Here is a 23,105-nt window from a genome sequence, read left to right as displayed (position 1 = left end):
AAAAAATTATAGCAATAATAAAAATTACAAGCCCTGTTAAAAAAAACAACTACCCAATTATTCGAGTTATTGAATTATTTGAGTTCTTGAATTATTTGAGTTATTAAATTATTTGAGTTATTAAATTATTTGAATTATTGAATTATTTGAGTTATTAAACTATTGAACCTTTGAGTTATTGAATCTGAGTTATTGAATTCTTTAATCTTTGAGGTATTGAATAATTTAATCTTTGAATTTATTGAATTAATGACTTTGAATTATTGAATCTTCGAGTTATTGAATTATTTGAGTTATGTAATTATATGTGTTATTGAAATATTGAACCTTTATTGAATTATGGAATCTTTGAATTATTGAATTCTTAAATCTTTGAGTTATTGAATAATTGAATCTTTGAGTTGTTGAATAATTGGATCTGAATTATTGAATCTTTGTTATTCAATTATTTGAGTTATGGAATTATTTGAGTCATTGAATTATTTGACTTATTGAAATATTTGAACCTTTGAGTTAGGTATTGAATCTTTTAGTTACTGAATTATTGAATAATTGAATTTTTGCTACTGAATAATGGAATCTTTTAGTTTTTAAATTATTGCATTTTTGCGTTATTGAATTATTGTGAATTATTTAATCTTTGAATTATTTGACTTATTGAAACATTTCAGTTATTGAATTATTGAACTTTTGAGTTATTATTATTTGATTATTGAATCTTCGAGTTAATGAATTAATTGAGTTATAGAATTATTTGGGTTACTGACTTATTTGAGTTATTGAATTATTGAATCTTTGGGTTAATGCATTATTTGAGTTATTAAATTATTTGGTTATTGTATTATTTGAGTTACGAAAAATTTGAACCTTTGAGTTATTGAATTATTTGAGTTATGGAATTATTTGCGTTATGTAAATATTGAACCGTTATTGAATCTTTGTGTTATTATATTCTTAAATCTTTGAGTTACTGAATAATTGAATCTTTGAGTTGTTGAATAATTGGATTTGAGTTATTGAATCTTTGTTATTGAATTATTTGAGTCATTGAATTATTTGACTTATTGAAATATTTGAACATTTGAGTTATTGAATTATTGAATCTTTTAGTTACTGAATTATTGAATAATTGAATTTTTGTTATTGAATAAATGAATCTTTTAGTTATTGAATAATTGAATCTTTGCGTTATTGAATTATTGAATCTTTGAGTTATTGAATTATTTTACCTTTGAATTATTGAATTATTTGACTTATTGAATTATTTCAGTTATTGAATTATTGAACGTTTAAGTTATTAAATCTTTGAGTTATTTAATATTTGAGTTAATTAATTAATTGAGTTTTGAGTTACTGAATTATTTGAGTTATTGAATTATTAAATCTTTGAATTATTGCATTATTTGAGTTATTTGATTATTAAATTATTTGAGTTATTGAATTATTTGGGTTGTTAAAATATTTGAACCTTTGAGTTATTGAATTATTGAAACTGAGTTACTGAATCTTTGTTATTGAATAATTGATGTATTGAGTTATTGAATTCTTAAATCTTTGACTTAAAGAATGATTGAATCCTTGAGTTGTTGACTAATTGGATCTGAGTTATTGAATTATTGAATCTTTGTTATTGAATCATTTGAGTTATGGAATTAAAAGTCATTGAATTATTTGAATTATTTCAGTTATTGAATTATTGAACATTTGAGTTAATAAATCTTTGAGTTATTGAATTTTTGAACCTTTGAGTTGTTGAATTATTGAATCTTTAAGTTACTGAATTATTGAATCTGAGTTATTGAATAATGTAATTTTTGTTACTGATTAATTGAATCTTTTAATTATTGAATTATTGAATCCTTGCGTCATTGAATTATTGAATCTTTGTTATTGAATTATTTTCTTTAAATTATTGAATTATTTGAGTTATTTAACTATTGAATCTGAGTTATTGAATTCTTAAATTATTTGAGTTATTAAATTATTTAGACTTATTGAATTATTTCAGTTCTTGAATTATTGAATCTTTGAGTTAATTAATTATTTGAGTTATAGAACTATTTGTGTTACTAAATTATTTGAGTTATTGAATTATCGAATCTTTGGGTTATTGCATTATTTGGATTGTTAAATTATTTGATTATTGTATTATTTGAGTTATTGAATTATTTGACTTACGGAAATATTTGAACCTTTGAATTAATGAATTCGTAAATCTTTGAGTTATATAATTATTTGAGTTAGATTTATTTGAGTTACTGAATTATTTGAGTTATTGAATATTTGAGTTATTGCATTATTTGAGTTATTGAAATATTTGATTATTGTATTATTTGAGTTATTGAAATATTTGAGTTAAGGAAATATTTGAACTTTTGAATTAATTAATTCTTAAATCTTTGAGTTCTTGAATTATCGAATCTTCGAGTTATATAATTAATTGAGTTAGAATTATTTGAGTTACTGAATTATTTGAGTTATTGAATTATTGAATCTTTGAGCTATTGCATTATTTGAGTTATTGAAATATTTGAACCTTTGGGTTATTGAATTATTGAATCTTTGAGTTAATTAATTATTTGAGTCATAGAACTATTTGTGTTACTAAATTAGTTGAGTTATTGAATTATCGAATCTTTGGTTTATTGCCTTATTTGGATTGTTAACTTCTTTAATTATTGTATTATTTGAGTTATTGAATTATTTGAGTTAAAAAATATTTGAACCATTGAATTAATGAATTCTTAATTCTTTGAGTTCTTGAATTATTGAGTCTTTGAGTTATATAATCATTTGGGTTAGAATTATTTGAGTTACTGACTTATTTGAGTTATTGAATTATTGAATCTTTGAGTTATTGCATTATTTGAGTTATTGAAATATTTGAACCTTTGGGTTATTGAATTATTGAATCTTTGAGTTACTGAATTATTGAATCTTTGAGCTATTGAATTGTTGAATCTTTAAGTTATGGGATTATTGAGTCTGAGTTATTGAATTATTTGAGTAATTGAAATATTGAACTTTTGAGTTATTGAGTTATTGAATCTGAGTTATGGAATAACTGAATCGTTGGGTTATTGAGTTATTGAATAATTTGTTATAGAATTATTTGAGTTTGTAATGGCGCGCCTAGCCGCGCATTACAACACCACGCCGCCGCCACGTGACAGACAGCGGAGCTACCTATCGAGGCGCGGCAACCGATCGAGTGCCAGCCCACTCGCCCCACCCGTCGCGCGCCGGGCCGAGCGTATAAAAGCGGCGCGCGCCCATACAACAGCGTCAGTTGGGCTCACCGCCTTCCGCAGTGAGGACAGCTGATCTCCCGGTCGAGCCGGCGTGTTTTCAGACGCGTAGGCACCCGGTTCCCCTCCGACCCTTCCTGATTCCCGTAGCCCAGTCAGAGCCGGCGTGTTTTCAGACGCGTAGGCACCTGGATTACGTATCCTGTCCTACCCTGTATCTTGGTCCGAGCCGGCGTGTTTTAGACGCGTAGGCACCCTTGATACTCCCTATCGCCCTGGTCAGAGCCGGCGTGTTTTAGACGCGTAGGCACCCTAGGCGCTCCCCCCCGATTCGCATATCCTTCCCGTCTCGCCATCCCCTTCACTCTTAGGGGATACCGTTCCCGAATCCGCGAGTAGCTTAGGGTCCGCGCCACACTGTTGCGATAATTAGAATCACCCCCGCGTCGTACCTAGCTTAGGATACCTAGACCTAAGCAATCTTGATTTATAATAAACCGGCATAAAAGCCCGCCGATCTATACTACAGCATTAAACCTGTGTTTCTTTGTCTCACTCTGCACCCTCTCTCTCCTCTGAGCTAACTAGGAAACCCTTGCTCCCGTCTGGAACAAGGGAGGTGTATGAGGCCGCGCCCGCCCCGGCGAACGTGACCCCATCACATCTGGCGCCCAACGAAAAAACTCACGTAGGAGTCCATACGGTATCCTGGAAGGAACCATTGCTCGAGAGAGGACAGAATAAATAAATAAATAAATATTTTACATATACCGCACCGTGTACTTATATATTCCGTACAGCCGCTACACGCAGCATCACCGCACCGAGACAACTGGGACTGTCGCATCCCGCCCACCCGTAGACCATATCTAGCTCCCGCGAAGGTACAACAGGAGCCCCGACGCTCCATCCAAGTAATAAAGTAAAAAAAAAAACCCGCACGGACAACCGTGCACCGTACAACCGCTGCTTACCGGTAGGTATTAGAAATGCCTACAAGTTGGATATACCGACTGAAAAAACCCGAATTAATACAAGAAGCCACGGCACGTGGCGTTCCTACTGAAGACTTAACAGTAGAGGAGATACGCAAGGGCTTGGTGGAGATCCTGAAAGAGGAAGAAGCCGATAAAATGGCGGAAAACAATGCAAAGGTAATAACAAAGCTAATAAAAGAGTGGAACCTGTCATTTGAGACCACAGACGACGCCGTCGAGTTCATAGAAAGGTTGGAGGAACTCATTATGGCGAGCAAGATTAAGAAGGAGGATATATTAGCAGCATTACCACGCATCTTAAAAGGTAGGGCACTGCTCTGGTACAGAAATTACGTAGATTCATGGACCGATTGGAATCAATTCCTGCAAACATTTAAGCTGTACTACTTCCCGGTAAATTATGAAGAGGATCTCATAGCCAAAATTGTCACTAGAAAGCAAGGAGCCCAGGAGAGGTTTACCGACTACGTCACAGACATTCTGACGCTGATGCGCAGGTACGGAAGTCTCGACGAAGCAGCGAAATTACACCGCATCCACGAGAATATGTTACATAGCTACAAGCTATACATCAAAAGGCAAGACTATAAGACCTTACCAAAACTATTGAAATTAGGAACCGAGTATGAAAATATAAGGACACCCACGTACGGTGCAACGACGTCGTCAGGAGCGTGGCGAGACGCCAGCGACAATAACAAATGGAGGGAGGACGAACAAGCAAGCAGCGAACAAACGACCCAAGGTAGGGACGACCGACGCCACAACAACCAGAGACCGAAACCCGAACCGAGAGAGAGTACGAGACACACAGTGCATCCGAAGTATGACCCCAAGACCAGCTGCTGGTCCTGTGGGAAACCGGGACATAACGCAGACGCCTGCAGAGGCAGGCGCCAAGTATTTTGTAGCCAGTGTGGAAAACTGGGAGTGCTGAGCAGGACCTGCTGCAAGAAAGCAACCTGGATAGGGCAGGAAAAGCTAGGAGCAGCCGACAGCCCACAGGCGAGCGACAACCGCATATACACCGATTTGCACATAATGGGAAGAAAATACCGAGGCGTAATAGACACAGGATCCACCAACTCGTACATCAACCAGCAAGTATATAATGAATGTAAGAACATCGCGTACCAGAATAAGCTAAAAACAAGAGAAGTAATACTAGCGAATGGGACCAGGACACAAACCCACAACAACCTGTTGGTCGACATAGTAATCAAAGAGGTAACGATCAGACACTGGTTGAGGGTGCTGCCGTCAGCGACGGACATTATAATAGGAATGGACGTCCTGAAACGACTTGGAATGTCTATAAAATGGCCAGGAGACAGCCAAGACTCAGTCGACCGTGATGACAAGAATACCCAGAGAAAAAATCCGAAAAACGGAGAGGACAAGCAAAAAGTAGACACTCCAGAAGAAAACCAGAATAGCATAACCGCCGAATCCAGTCAACAGCAGCCAACCACACCGCTCACAAAGGTACAACACAGAATAAAACTAAAGCAAACAGAACCCGTAAAACAAAGATATTATCCACGAAATCCGAAGCAGCAAGAAGTAACCGACAAACACGTGAGTGACATACTTCAACAGGGCGTGATCGAGAGGTCACACAGCCCACATAGTTTCCCCGTCGTAACAGTGGAAAAACCGTCAGGTCAGTACCGATTCCGTGTAGATTACCGTGAGAATAACCAGATATCCGAAAAGGATGCGTACCCGCTACCACAGGTAGATTTACCACATACCAGGAACATTGACCAGATATCCGAAAAAGGTAAATATACAACAAATCGAGTCCCGCACCGCCGAGCAAAAGCGAACCTTACACAACACACACAGAGTCCAGCGATAAAATACAACCGGAAGAAGAAAATTCGAAAAACACAAACCACGCAGCGCGGACACGAACCGACTTCAGAAATGGAACATAAACGTAAATTTAATAAAAGAAAAATAGATATCGGAGGGATAACAAAAAGTAAGTTACAGATCGCCAGCCCCCTGGCACCGGCACCGTCCTCGAGACCAGACACGGAGGACGGAAACAAGAAAAGGACGCGCAGGGCGGGCAGAAAGAGGAACGGCGGCCAACAACACGGCCATGCGAGAAGGCCGCGAACGCGGCAGGCGCACCCGCCCTACGAACGTCACAGCAAAAGAAAAAACGGGGGAAAAGAAGACTAAATAAAAAATAATAATTGTGAAGTGAAATAATATAAAAATATAACAGTGATTATATTAAAGTACCGTAATAAGAAAAACAAATAGTGTAGTAAAAAAAAAACCGTCAGCAGATTTAAGTACCGTAGAAGCATCAAAAAAAATGTGTATAAAAAAAAACCTATTGTTTAAATAAAGTAAAGTAATAAAATGAAGAATAATTACCGTGCAATCAAAAGTGTGACCAGTAAACCGCAATAGATACTTAATATAAACATAAATAAACCCGCGACATGGTGAATAAATAGAATAGAATAATACAAGCACATAGAAAGAATAGGTTACAGACCAAGTAAGTACATAACAGTGAACGTGAATTGGTAACATTAAGTCAAGTGAACAACAATATTGTGGGAATATAATTACAATAAATAACTTTAAAAAAAAACAAGACGCGGGTCAAACAGAGAACGTAGGCTCAAAATAAATAAACGTGTTGCAAATAGGAAGACGAATACTTAGAATAAATACAAAAATGAGAGATAAACATAATAGCATCCAGTAAATAAAAAATAATAATAATAAGAATTAAAAAAAAAAAGAAAAAAAAAAAATGGTATCGTCTTTCAGCCAGCATATTCTAACGGTGATTTTTCCCCATAGGTAAAAATCTCCAGACGGGTGACGGGACTGTAATGGCGCGCCTAGCCGCGCATTACAACACCACGCCGCCGCCACGTGACAGACAGCGGAGCTACCTATCGAGGCGCGGCAACCGATCGAGTGCCAGCCCACTCGCCCCACCCGTCGCGCGCCGGGCCGAGCGTATAAAAGCGGCGCGCGCCCATACAACAGCGTCAGTTGGGCTCACCGCCTTCCGCAGTGAGGACAGCTGATCTCCCGGTCGAGCCGGCGTGTTTTCAGACGCGTAGGCACCCGGTTCCCCTCCGACCCTTCCTGATTCCCGTAGCCCAGTCAGAGCCGGCGTGTTTTCAGACGCGTAGGCACCTGGATTACGTATCCTGTCCTACCCTGTATCTTGGTCCGAGCCGGCGTGTTTTAGACGCGTAGGCACCCTTGATACTCCCTATCGCCCTGGTCAGAGCCGGCGTGTTTTAGACGCGTAGGCACCCTAGGCGCTCCCCCCCGATTCGCATATCCTTCCCGTCTCGCCATCCCCTTCACTCTTAGGGGATACCGTTCCCGAATCCGCGAGTAGCTTAGGGTCCGCGCCACACTGTTGCGATAATTAGAATCACCCCCGCGTCGTACCTAGCTTAGGATACCTAGACCTAAGCAATCTTGATTTATAATAAACCGGCATAAAAGCCCGCCGATCTATACTACAGCATTAAACCTGTGTTTCTTTGTCTCACTCTGCACCCTCTCTCTCCTCTGAGCTAACTAGGAAACCCTTGCTCCCGTCTGGAACAAGGGAGGTGTATGAGGCCGCGCCCGCCCCGGCGAACGTGACCCCATCACAAGTTATTGAAATATTGAACCTAGTAATTGAATTATTGAATCTTTGAGTGAATTATTGAATCTTTGAGTTATTGAATTCTTAAATCTGAGATATTGAATATTTGAATTGTTGAACAGGTAACTGAATCTTTGAGTTATTTAACTATTGAAGCTTTGAGTTATATGAGGCAGTATTGGAGACATGAAGGGGGCTCCAGTATTGTGATTAGTTATACGAGGCAGTATTGGAGACGTGAAGGGAGCTCCAGTATTGTAATTAGTTATATGAGGCAGTATTGGAGACATGAAAGGGGCTCCAGTATTGTGATTAGTTTATATGAGGCAGTATTGGAGACATGAAGGGGGCTCCAGTATTGTGATTAGTTATATGAGACTGATAAGTAGCACATAAAAAAAAAACTGAATGAAAAACAAAACGAGAAATTATGTGCTACAGTTAAAATGAGTCAAAAAACGGAACTGAATAAAAATGGTGTGAGACACGTTTGTGTCAAGAGAGTGATATGTAAATAGCACATTAAAAAAAAAACTGAATGAAAAAACATGAGAAATAATGTGCTACACCTAAAATGAGTAAAAAAAAACAGTTAGAAATAGAATATGTAATAGAATATGTTAAGTATGATGAAGTATGTGAAGTGATGATGAAAAAAACTATGTTTGATACAATAAAAAAAAAAAGGAATGTGATGTCGGATTTATATTTAAAAAAACTATGTATTTAGATGGATATATGTATATTATTCGATTTGAAATAATTATATGAATATATAAATTAATTCAATAGATAACAAGAAAATATGTATATATAGATAGACAAAGCAATTGTATTACATGAGTAATGAAGTATTTATAATTTTCTTTCTGAATGCCCGATGATTTAACATGCCGAGTGTAAGATTAGATGATAAACGTGATTAGTATGACTGTGCATGAGGACATGCACAATGTCAGGATGGGCGAGTGTAAGATTCTTTAAAATTACTAATTATTCGGAAAAGATTTCATGAAATAAAGAGTTGAATAATCATTGTCAATCTATAATTAATTAAATTTAAAAGTAAAGTTATTGATTGTTAACATTTGTAAATGGAAGGGAGTTTAAAGAGGAGATAAAATGCGACTGGCATGGTGGTTAACGGGCATTCGGTTACGGGCAGAGGTGAAGGGTGGACGATTGTGAAGAGAGGTGATTGGATGTTGAACTGCAATGGAATATTGTGATCAAGAAATATATTGTTGTTATGTAAGCTGGAGTTTTTCTTACACATTAAAATTGTTAAATAACAAACGAAACCGTCAACGCCATCTATACTAGAGTAGGCCAAAGGTAGTGGCGCCATCTGAACGAGAATCAAATTTTCGTGGATTTTCGAGGCACGTTTTTTCCTTAGACTGCATCCATCTATTAGGTACGGAGTTATATCTATCTTTGTTTTAAGCGATATGACTATAGTTATAATAGGATAAATATGATAAGTATTCCATTATTATAGTATGTTGATGTATGTATTAAGTTGCTAAATTATGGTATTATTGCTGTGTATTGTGTAAGTGAAAATTAATTTCCATTAACAATGTTTGCCATATTTCTCGCCTGATGCCTGAACACAGGGTACCCTAATTTAGGCACATGTAAAACGTCACTATTTTGTCTTTGTTTGTATGAATGTAAGCATGCCACGTATTTTTGAATAAATTATGTTTATATTAAACATTAAATCATTTTACGGTTTAGACTCACTTGTTTTAGTCACTCGCGCGACATGTTGTTGTGTGTTGTGAGTCTAAACCGTAAAATGATTTAATGTTGGTATGTCTCACAACAGTTTAAATTCGAAATTATGTTTATGTTATGTTTTACCTTGTTTATTCTATATGCTGTGAATAATTATATTTTTCTAAAGAAAACGTAGTTTTATCAGGGGTGCGAAACTCCTCGCTTCGGGCAAACTCGGCTCCGTTCGGCTCAGCATTGCTCAGAGCAATTACTTGACGTCCCTTTGCGTGCACGACCATAGATAAAATAATGACGCATTTTGACAACCATTATTAGCCGAAAGGGATAGTGCCATATATTAGAAAGGGACAGCATAATTCGACCCTGAACCGCTGTCAAACTTCGGTTTTGTAGGAAGTTTCCTTTCTGTACGGTAGTACTATTATTTATTCTGTGGTTTTATTATAACACGACTTTAAGAGGCCGATGTCGATTTTGGAGCAAAAATGTAAAATTGATAGATTTAGTCGTTGAAATTATACACGTTTTGTTACGTAATATCTAAATAACAAGTATTGGTTTCTATTAGCACGTCTTCTCATCTTGCCTTTTAATAATGAGGTCGCGAGCGAGCGTCACCGGTAATATATGAAGAGAAGGCGCAGTTTTTAAAAATTCATCAAAAAATTATGGCGGTAAATTATACAAATTGATGTATAAGAATAGTTTCAGCAAATGTTGTAGATTGTTTAAGTATCAAAATTACGTTGAAATTAAGTCGATTTTCAGAGAAATTGTCACTTGTTTTGAAGTAATTTCTGGAGAAAATTGATTTCGTCTAACTTTCATTTAAAAGTCAAAGCCATAATAATAAAAATGTAGTCTGTAAAGGGGCCCACTGACTATCAGTCCGCCGGACGATATCGGCCTGTCAGTTGTTCGGATAGTCAGTGGGCCCCTTAAAAGGTGGAGTACAGTATATGTGTGTGATGGGGTCACGACGCGGCGCGGCGCGGCCGGCCCAATGCGTTCGCGTTCGCAACGAGATCGCCCACGTAGGACACTTCTATATAGGTATCAAAGGATTAATTAAGGCGCCGCGCCGCTTCGCATTCGCGTGTTGTTCGCCTACGTAGTACGCTGCATTAGGTAATCCAACGTACATACTTATATAGCCACATCTTTATCGAATTGCACCAAAATCCCTGGTTTAAAATTTGGCTTGGCACCGACTTCAAACATATCAGTTGGTAACGCATATACTTAAACACGGAACCCTAAAAAGGATAATATTTAATTTCATCCTTTTTAAAGTCGGTTTATCTTTTTTTTTATGTTTTTATTTTTCCATTTTTAGTTTTAAGACATTATTAAAAGCGTGACGCATGAATGAAAAACATAATCATGTTTATCTGTAAATTCGTAAACTTTATTAAATAATCAGAATTTTCCTCGAGTCCGTCTGGGAAATCATTCCTGTCAGTAAATCCATTCTCCGCCCCGCCACTGACCCAATCCCTCAAACCCCCCGATCACTCAACCTCACAGCACATCAACCCCTGATCACTGAACCCCTCAACCCTAAACCACCAACCCTTCAACCGCCATTCCCCGACCCCTAACCCCAGACCCCTTAACTCCTAACCCTAACCCCCAATCCCACTCCCAACCCCTCAGTCTCCGACCCATCAACTCACCTCCCCTCAACCCCCAACCTCAAACCCCCCAAACACTAATACCCCCTACCTTCACCTCTCAGTCTCTTTGGTTGTTTCCAACACTACCTACATCAAAAATCATAATACACATACGAGGGAAGTTATCAGTAGCCTTACCACGAGTTTGACATTGATATATTCGCTATCGTGTGCGTAACTTACTGTTTATGCATCTCGCTCGTACTGGCGTATTAGTGTACAAAGTAAGTTACGAAGAATATTTAGTGCCAAACTCGTGGTTAGGGTACAGTTGCACTACATCAAATTGGTGGTTTTGGTGAGGAAATGCTTGAGTTACTTTAGAAAACACCGAAATTACCATACACGTGCCTTTAAAAATTAAGGAGTTCCCTCAATTCCTCACGGATTCCATCATCAGATCAAAACCAAAAATATTACGAAAACCCTTTGGAGAGGTAACTTCTTTCAAACAGAAAAAGAATAACTCAAATCGGATCATGGGTGCCGGAGTAATCGCTAAAATCATTATCATCAAAACAATCATCATCATCAGCTCCACTTCATCAAATTGGTGGTTTTCGAGAAAAAATGATCAAGTTGCTTAAGAAAACGACCAAATCACCATACATGTGCCTTTAAAAATTGAGGAGTTCCCTCAATTCCTCATGGATCCCATCATCAGAACAGCACCAGATTAATGTGGAACCACCTTGGAGGTAGTTCCTCTCAAACAAAAAAAGAATTGTTCAAGTCGGACAACGGGTCTCGGAGTAATCGCTGAACATCCTACATTAAAAAAATCATCATCACTACCTTCAAAACAATCATCATCATCAAGTCCACTTCATCAAATTGGTCGTTTTCGAGAGAAAATGCTCAAGTTGCTTATGAAAATACCCAAATCACCATACATGTGCCTTTAAAAATTGAGGAGTTCCCTCAATTCCTCAGGGATCCCATCATCAGATCAGAACCAGATTAATATGGGACCAACTTGGAAGTAGCTCCTTTCGAACAAAAAAATAATGACTCAAATCGGTCCACGGGTCTCGGAATAATCGGGGAACATACATAAAAAAAAAAATAAAAAAAAATAGCCACAACCAAATACAGAACCTCCTCCTTCTATGAAATTGAAGTCGGTTAAAAATGTAATCTGATAAAGGTCAGTACAGAATATGTGTAATACAAATCTACCATTTTTAGCAGTCCAAACTGTACGAAATTTACAAATAAGAGCGACAAAATCAGTGCTTTACGCGTGTTTACCTAAACGTCCATCAGGAAAAAAATCATTACTAATTTAGTGAGTCTGTTTTCAAAAAGTTGATCTGATAAAAGGCAAGACGTGCTAATAGAAACCAGTACTTGTTATTTCAATTAGGTAACAAAAGGTGTACAATTTCACCGAGTAAAACTATCAATTTTACATTTTTGCGACTAAAATCGACACCGGCCTCTTAATGACTGACGTGTTTATATGTATTATGGATATATGTATTTCATCAAAAAACGAAAGAATAGGTACATTTGACATATATAGTTTGTCAAAGGACTGTCTCATTTCAAACATAGACGGAGAGAATCATACTATCTTTGTCTTACACTAGTACTAACACCCAATATAAAAAGAATGAGTATAGTTTTTTTTGTGCTTATTTACTGCCAATTTGATTTGCCAATTATAAGTGTAAAGAGGCTGAACATACCAGCAACAGAGTTACAATAGGCTTCAGTTATACTTTTATAATAAAGCCTACTTCTCCTTCGACTGTTTACACTCACAATTTCAAAATTAATCGCTTTTGTAGTTCTTTAACGAATGATCATAGAGAGGCATGTCATTTAACAGCGACGTCAAGTTTTCGTCGCAGTTGTATGGTTAATATAAGACTGTGTTAATAAAAGTTGCATAGCAGCAGATTCTAACATCTCTCAGTATTTTTATGACAGCAGTAAAAAAATCTTGCTTAAATATGTATACTTAAAAGAATATTATAAGATCAGAAATAGTTAAAATAAGGAGTGACGGCCTCATTACTACTAGTAAGGTGGTTTTTGGTCTAGAAGTCTTCTGGAAATCGATTTTTGCTCATGTTGTCGCAAATATGAACATATTTGGTATCAGTGCATTCAGTGTGATGTCCTGAATACAAAGATATGAGATGACAAGCGCGAAAGTGGTGGGGGTAGTTGCTGTGACGTCAAAAAGTCGGCAGTACAGTTTTTTACTTTTTTTTTATTCATGCTGACAAAAAAGACAAAAAAAGACATGCTGCGCCGACCCCAAGTGAATGGGACAAGGGCAAGCGAATGATGACTTTTTTTTTATTCATCCCATGTGGGGTATCAAATGAAAGGGTTTGATACCCCACATCCCACATGGGATGAATAAAAAAAAAGCAAAAAACTGTACAGCCGACTTTTTGACGTCACAGCAACTACCCCCACCACTTTCGCGCTTGTCATCTCATATCTTTGTATTTATGTATTTATTTGAGTAGATCACAAATATATAACATACTGTAACATTTTCATTACTTCGTCTAACAAATTATTAGAAAACGTTCAAAAATTTACAAAGAAATTGCTCGTTCAAGCACTCATCCTCCCGCTCATTGATTATGCTGATGTGTGCACAACTAACATGGATCAAAATTCTCTCAACAAACTCGATCGACAGGTAAACAATGGAATACGGTTCATTTTTGGAATTCGAAAGTGTGATCATATATCCAGCTACCGTCACCAGCTCAAGTGGCTTCCCATACGTCAGCGCCGATCCTTTCGAATACTCTCCTCACTCTTCTCTATCCTATTCGAGCCCCCCACTCAGAATATCTCAAATGTAACTTCAGCTTTATTACCCCCTGCCCAGGCTGCGAGCTGCGCGCTGCCCGTTCTCTTAAACTCTCTGTTCTCCCTCACCATAACGGTTTTCTCACGTCTTCTTTCGCTGTTCAAGCAATCCGTCTTTGGAATTCGCTCTCTCTAACGATTAGACAAGCCCCAAACAAGCTGACTTTCAAACGAATGCTCTACAAGCACCTGCTGGATACTGTCTAGTGGGACACCCCCCCCCCCCCCCCCTTCCCCGCACATGCAAAAATATATTTATGTATATTATAAAATAAATTTGTATATGCATTTATATTGTTTATTTATGTAGTTTATAAAGGTATTATAGTATATAAATATTACTAGTTTGTATATTGGCGTTAGTATTAGACTTTATATTTAGAACATTTTTTTTCGCATCGCACTGCACCCACCTTAACTAATTTTTGTTTGGCCCAGTGGTTGACTGGTAGAGAATGCCTCAAGGCATTAATTCCGCCTTTTGTACTTGTTCTTGTGCAATAAAGTTTAAAATAAATAAATAAAATAAAAATTTCACAACACAGTTGACTTTGAACTGCTCTAAATTGAAAATGACTGAATGGATCATTATATATATACCAAGTGACTGTGAATATCCTCTATATAACGTTAAAAAATAATTAACCAGATATACCCAGAAATAAGAAAACTACATCAAGTTGAAAAAAGTATAATTTTCTGTTACATTAAACTGCAACTAATATTAAAACAACCAGACTAAAAAAATTATATTTGTGATCTACTCACAAAGCCCTTTCATTTGATACCCCACATGGTATGATTAAAAAAATTAAGTAAAAAACTTTGTACTGCCGACTTTTTGACGTCACAGCAACTACCCCCACCACTTTCGCGCTTGTCATCTCATATATTTTATTAACAGCAAAACGCACTAGGTCTTGAGTAAACGATTTATTTTAACTCGATACACAACAATGCTAGACCGACGCTTCCGTGGATCCGGCGCCAAGCCATCTTGACAGCTCGCGCTCATGACAACCGGCCTGTCAGTTAGGGGCGCGTTCCGAACTCGGCTAACAGTCGGCCATCTGACCAAATAACCTTCGCCCTCGAAGGTGTCTTCCACCCGTGCCGCGCGGAACTTCACCACCACACTTCACAGCTCAGCTCAGCAGCGGTAGTTAGCTCACTAGCTCTGTGAACCAATCAAACAATCTGAATGCGTAGCCCGTACAAACCGTTTTTGTTTCAAAAGCCTTTCCACTAACTTTATACATCAACTATTAAAGTCTCTAATAAGTAATAACCTATAATATTATCTCTTTTATCACGATAAAAACAGACTTCTATAATTTACTTTTACAGTTTACATACTTTTAGAAACTTCCCTTAGTCAACTTCAAGACTTTGAATAATAAATGTCAGGTACTAAATCAAATTTATCATATCATTATTAAATTTAGATCCTTTTAAAATGATGCACGACTTGCGTGATCAACTGATCGCAAAACAGAATAGGTATGCACCACACTGCTTTATTAACGAGAAAAAGGAACGGGCTCACATCTGATGTCAGTGTTGTAGATGATGCGTGCTCCACGCAGTACCAGCACAAGAGACGTTGCTCGCTCGGCTCGCTGGGCCTCGGCCGAACAACAAGCGCACAGCTCCACGTCCATGGCCGCCTCCAATACAGCACATGATAAAAACCTGGCATCACAGCCTCTCCAACTCTGTAATACATATTAATGATCTAAACGTTCCGTTGTACAACAAGGAACACTATGCCTTCAAAACAAACTGTGTCTTTCGTAGTCCAACCTACAAGGTAAAACATTAGGTATTACAATTTCGACATTTGCACCTTCTAAACAGGCTGCATAACATTTAAACATTTCATATATCATAAAAAGACCACAGTGATCTGATTTCTAATAATATCAATGTTGTATTCATCAAAACTCAAATTAAGTCATTAAGCCTTGCTAATTATTACTCAAACATGATTATAGGTCATCTAACCTTGCTTGTACTTTATATTATATTTTGCCTTACCAGCATCAACTTTGTTACCATTCCTCGATGTTCATCTCAAGCCTAGCCATAGGCGTGAGGGAGTTCGCAGACATTATCACCGCACCATGGCAGCATTCCCTGGTCACTTCGTCAACCAGTGCGGAAAGCACCGTTGTCCACGTCTCTCAAGTCTTGCACGCAGAGTAGACACTGAACATTTCCGCCCGAAAGCGCAGTAGCGTCGTGAGAACAGGCATCACCGCATAAAGCGTCGTGAAAACAGGCATCACCGCATAAAGCGTCGTGAAAACAGGCATCACCGCATAAAGCGTCGTGAAAACAGGCATCACCGCATGTAGCGTCGTGAAAACAAACATCACCGCACACAGGCGTCGTGAAAACAAGCATTATCGCACACAGGCGTCACCGCAAGAGGCGTCGTGACTACAGGCATCACCGCACACAGGCGTCGTGAAAACAAACATCACCGCACACAGGCGTCGTGAAAACAAGCATTATCGCACACAGGCGTCACCGCAAGAGGCGTCGTGACTACAGGCATCACCGCACACAGGCGTCGTGAAAACAAGCATCATCGCACACAGGCGTCATTGAACCAGGCGTCACCGCAAGAAGCGTCGTGACTACAGGCATCACCGCACACAGGCGTCGTGAAAACAAACATCACCGCACACAGGCGTCGTGAAAACAAGCATTATCGCACACAGGCGTCACCGCAAGAGGCGTCGTGACTACAGGCATCACCGCACACAGGCGTCGTGAAAACAAGCATTATCGCACACAGGCGTCACCGCAAGAGGCGTCGTGACTACAGGCATCACCGCACACAGGCGTCGTGAAAACAAACATCACCGCACACAGGCGTCGTGAAAACAGACATCATTGCACATGGGTATCGTGAAAACGAACATTACCGCACATAGGCGTCATTGAACCAGGCGTCACCGCAAGAAGCGTCGTGACTACAGGCATCACCGCACACAGGCGTCGTGATAACAAGCATCATCGCACATGGGCGTCATTGAACCAGGCGTCACCGCAAGAAGCGTCGTGACTACAGGCATCACCGCACACAGGCGTCGTGAAAACAAGCATCATTGCACATAGGCGTCATTGAACCAGGCGTCACCGCAAGAAGCGTCGTGACTACAGGCATCACCGCACACAGGCGTCGTGAAAACAAGCATCATTGCACATAGGCGTCATTGAACCAGGCGTCACCGCCCAACGTCGTGTGAAAACATACGTCACCGCATGGAGCGTCGTGACCACAGGCATCACCGCCCAACGGCGTGTGAAAACATACGTCACCGCAAGGAGCGTCGTGACAACAGGCGTCACCGCCCAACGTCGTGTGAAAACATACGTCACCGCATGGAGCGTCGTGACCACAGGCATCACCGCCCAACGGCGTGTGAAAACATACGTCACCGCAAGGAGCGTCATGACAACAGGCATCACCGCCCAGAGGCGTGTGAAAACAGGCTTACCCTCTTGCGAGTCTGAAGCTGACGGCTTACTGTTCAACTCATCTCATTGCCAACCGCAATCATGTCTTCGAGCTCAGGCCACCGAGTAGCCTCATTTCACATTATGCCGCATCAGCCGTGTCAGCATTTCTCGCTAGCAGCAATACGCCGAACACATGACACTCTTGCATATGTCCCTCTGAAAACATATTAAGGGCAGTAAATTGGTTCATGCAACCACGTAACACCGATGGCTTTATGCAGCTTTATGTTGTTGCATACCACTCAATCATGTTCCATTATATAATTATTACTCATCTTTCCAAATAAACATATTTTAAGAAACTCCCAAAGTACAAAAACATTAATTCATACTTCAATTTAATTATTTTACTGCACTAACATGTCAATCCTAAACTCAGTTACTCTAGCCACATAATCTCAGGGCTAGAACACTTAGGAAACACACTCTTATTTTTATATTTTCTGAAGAAATTTACGAATCGCAGATATTTTTTTTTTTGTTGGTGGTGTATACTACCCATGATGTAAAACATTGCAGTTTTATTACCATCATTCATTACTCCCAAACATTATTAACATTAACCTCCCTTACTCATAATTCAGGTAAAGGTTGTACTTCAGTGAGAGTAATAGACATCACCATGATTTGTAAATTGTTTGTCAAAATCAGACTAACGAACACTCACCTGATTCAATTGCTCAGGACTTAAAACCCTTAGGTATACATCTCACCATTATTATCTATTAGTCAAACATATTTGACATGTTACAAACTTCTAACAAGTAGTGTTCAATTTTGCCCTTAGTTTATCTTGTGTGAACTTTAAACAATAACCCACCAGCCAACACCATGCTTGTGTTGCATAAGCCAATACTATAATAAAACCCTTATGCATATCATCATTTCTCGCTGCTAGTAAAAGTCATTTGAGATGTGTTTACAACACCCGACCCGGTAGTGGTCAATTTTGTCCTTTTACTTCCTCTCGTGTCAACCAACCAACTATAGGATATATTAGCATCACACTTGTATTAGTTGTGCAGGTCAATATTCCATCACATTTACTATCTGTGAACATAATGTTCAGTTCATCTCCACAATTTTACATACCCCGTTGCAATTATTGTACATGAATAAAATCTTATGTGGTATCTCATTATTCTTTTCAGCTTGTAAATTTCATTTGAAACCTAATCTGTCTTTACTTTTTCTTTGTGAACCAACCAGCTATTACCATCATATTTGTATTAGTTGCACAAGCCAATGTTACATCATAATAAGTATCTGTGAACATAATGTAAACACACACAGACACACAACTCAAAAACCATATAAAGAGTAAGTATATTTAAGACCACTTAACACACTTTACCATCAGGTGGGTACACCAATCCCGTCATACCAGTCATTTAAATAAATGACAATTTAATAAAATGACTAATTTAGTCACTAAGAAATACCAATCAAGAGATCAGTTAAAACTCAGATGAGATCATGACAGTATTACAGTTAACCATTCAATCTAGGGTAAAGACACCAGTTGGTACACCAGCAAAATCACTGTGCTACAGAAGCTACCAAACTCTGCTTAAAAAGTACTTAATAATAATTCATTACTCATTTCTTACCATAAAGAGAATGTACTAAATATCATTTGAAATTAATTTAAATATTATTCCAATACTTTTTCCCATTGATAGGCATAAAGCTGAATGATCTTATATGACCCCGGTGAATATTAGCAATATTACACCTTATATTACCTAAATGGTAACTAAAAATTCACTCAATACAAATGATTGCTTGTCTCAATCATGATTAATATTGAATTCAGCATTTTTTCAAGACACCAAGTACATTTATTGTACACAATATTTAAGAATTTTAAGATTGAAGATGCCAAGACTGGTTTCATGACTTGAAATAAAAGTCATGTGTCATGTCCCATGGGTCCAAGCATATCATGTCCTATTTTTATTGCTTATATACTTTCTCAATGGCACAAACTAGACTATGTGCATAATCCAATACCACACTTGGAAAGGTTCAGGTAACCATTCACTACAACATATTCAAATATACTTACACCTTTCAATTTAAGTATCTCACAGTATTTATTACCTGCTTAGCTATCATAAGCAAACCACTTTGTTGTATTGTAACTTTGTTTCATATGGGCCATGTTAGGCCATACAATATACAATCTATAAATTTGTCTTGCCCAACGGTAACTTCAGATTAGTTGTACCATCAAATGCAATTCTCGGAGTTGAAGTGATCATTTCTGCTCTGGAAATTAAACACAAGCACACCACAGCCACACTAAGCCTAGTGTGGTATTACAATAACAATGCATGTTGTGGATACAGTTATCCAATAATAAAGTATAAGTTCCATACAAATAACACACCAAAGCAGTCAATACCATACCAAATGATATATATAATGCACATTCATGTTATGTATTTGTTTATAGGACATAATGTCCATACATTAAAGATCAAATTCCAATATCATTTTACGTGTTAGGCTATAAGTGGTATTACGCACTTTTACTCACACAAAACGTTGTCGGTTTAGCAATTCGACATACCTGCATTCAGGATTGGCAGAAACCATTTCCAAATAGTTTTTTAAATACTAATAATGTTTCATTTACCACTGGCAATCGTGATCGAGTTGTTGACTCGCCTCGAGCGCATAACTTACCGGCAGGCGGTAATATTACTTACGTACTTTTTCGAAATCGTATGATTTCTAACATTTTACTTCTTTGTTAAATAGGCATTTGTACAATACATATTTCAAAACACTTTGCGACCCAAAACTTAGTGCATTTTACCAAAATACGTACGCGTCCATTTAGTGCGTACTTTGATGCTACTTCCAATATTACGATTTCGTACGCGAATCAATTTATTTGATGGAAATATTTTGTGAGCATGCATGTTTCATATCTCACTTCTGAATTATTAACAGCAAAACGCACTAGGTCTTGAGTAAACGATTTATTTTAACTCGATACACAACAATGCTAGACCGACGCTTCCGTGGATCCGGCGCCAAGCCATCTTGACAGCTCGCGCTCATGACAACCGGCCTGTCAGTTAGGGGCGCGTTCCGAACTCGGCTAACAATTTGTGTTTAGGACATCACACTGAATGCACTGATACCAAATATGTCCATATTTGCGACGACATGAGCGAAAAATAACCTAAAGCCTGTTTCGCCAATCCACTATACAGTTTTCTTTATACTAAAAACTTTCAGTTTATCGTATAGAGCAGGGGTCGGCAACCTTTTAGCAGCCAAGGTCCACATAGCAGTTAACGAAATTGACGCGGGCCTTTGCTAATATTTATGACTTTATCAGGTATACACCACGCTGCGCTCAAAAACAGGCATCGCTGACGTAGGCGAGAAAACCGCTAGGCTCAAATGGGACTGGGCCGGTCACGTCTACCGCATGCATCCGGAGAGGTGGACTAGCTTAGCAACCAAGTGGATGCCGGTAGAGGGGCGTGGACGGGGCAGGCCCAAACGGAGATGGCGGGATGACCTGGACAGCTTCCTGAACAACTGGCCGGAGGAAACACCAAATCGGGAGTCGTGGAAATCAAGGGGAGAGGCATTTGCCCAGCAGTCGTGGGACACTTAGTAGGCTATTAAATTGTTTATTACAACATTAGGTAGGCATTATTGCGGAAACAAAAACTTCAGGCGATGACTACCTATAACGTTATATGTCACCTGGCCCTTGTTTCCCCCATCAGAATCGTCTGGAAATGTTATTTATACATAAAAAACCCGCCAAGTGCGAGTCGAACTCGCGCACGAAGGGTTCCGTACCATTACGGACTAAAACAGCAAAAAAATCACGTTTGTTGTATGGGACCCCATTTAAATATTTATATTATTCTGTTTTTAGTATTTGTTGTTATACCGGCAACAGAAATACATCATCTGTGAAAATTTCAACTGTCTAGCTATTACGATTCATGAGATACAGCCTAGTGACAGACAGACAGACGGACGGACAGACGGACAGACGGACGGACAGACGGACAGCGGAGTCTTAGTAATAGGGTCCCGTTTTTACCCTTTGGGTACGGAACCCTAAAAAAGGATTCCCCTTAATACTACACCTGAGGTGTGCGTAGTAATATAAGATATAGATATAAGTTGTCGATGTACGTTGAGTTAGTTACATTATAGACGCTCACGAGCAAGCACGTGTGTTTCTATTCTCCTCCGAGTCCCATACTTACCACATGGCGACAGTGACTTCGAGCGCGGGCTCCGCCGGGCCGCACGGGCATATACATAATGCCGACGCATCATACAAGTGACACCTCCATGTCATACAAATGACGCCTCCACGTCATACAAATGAAACCTCCACGTCATATAAATAATGCCAACGCATCATACAAGTGACACCTCCATGTCACACAAATGACGCCTCCACGTCATACAAATGACACAAGCTCATATTAACGTCGATCAAAAGTATCAGAACCCCTGTGCTATTGTTATCTTACTAATGTCACATTTATTTCCTAAATGCACATTTTTTTTTTTTTATTACAAAAAGGCAAGCATTTGACCGTAATCTCACCTGATTGTAAGTGCCGATGCAGTCTAGGGTGGATCATATTATGCATTACACAACACTATGGTACTCATTTAAATTATAACGATTATTTAGTATCATATTATTCCTTTACATATGGCTTTTTTTTTAAAGTAGGTTTTAATCTAGAACATCAAAGTCCAATTCTCTCCAAAAGTTGCTGGACACAAACTCTAAAAATTATTATTATTTAATTGTAGGTAAGTGTCGTAATAGTATCAGACTAAAATAATTTTTACCGTTCAAATGATATCGACAATTATGGTTATATTCCAAATACTTTTGCAAAAAACACGTAGTATAACTAAAACGTATAACTATTTTACCGTTTTTGAAAAACCTTCTTCCTTATAATTACAACCTACCTTCATTAAAATAAAACAAACCAAACTAAATTCAATACTTTTACAATGAATTGATATAAAATTTTACTTTGTTACTGATGGATGATACGACTACCACTCATGGATAATAAAAATACCTCATATATTTTTTTTAGCATTAAAATATCTTGGTAATTTAAAACACCACTACAAAGCAACAATGTAACAAAAGTCAAAGGTTCTTACAGCTACGAAACTGCCTTCGAAACACATAAATCACTCAAGGTTAATAACATCAATCTATTTGGTAGGTACGTAACGTACTATTGAAAAATTATTAGACAACTTACGTTTTCATTCTACCGATCGAATTTAAAAATCGTATTGTGGGTTAGTGGTACGGTAACACTTCTGAAATATTATAAGACATATCTCTTTGATCGCTCGTGTTATAAAATGGAGGTATCTCTTTAACTTTGCT

General features: G+C 38.2%; 1 long non-coding RNA gene across 1 annotated transcript in view; it reads right to left on the bottom strand.

Annotated features, from left to right (window-relative positions):
* Nucleotides 1–23,105, bottom strand: part of LOC134754980 (uncharacterized) — a 543,731-nt gene that overhangs the window by 402,196 nt on the left and 118,430 nt on the right. The window lies entirely within an intron of this gene.

This window comes from Cydia strobilella, chromosome Z, assembly GCF_947568885.1.
Source record: "Cydia strobilella chromosome Z, ilCydStro3.1, whole genome shotgun sequence".
NCBI classification, from domain to species: domain Eukaryota; kingdom Metazoa; phylum Arthropoda; class Insecta; order Lepidoptera; family Tortricidae; genus Cydia; species Cydia strobilella.
The sequence above is the reverse complement of the archived record's forward strand: the minus strand, read 5'-3'. Positions and strand labels throughout refer to the sequence as shown.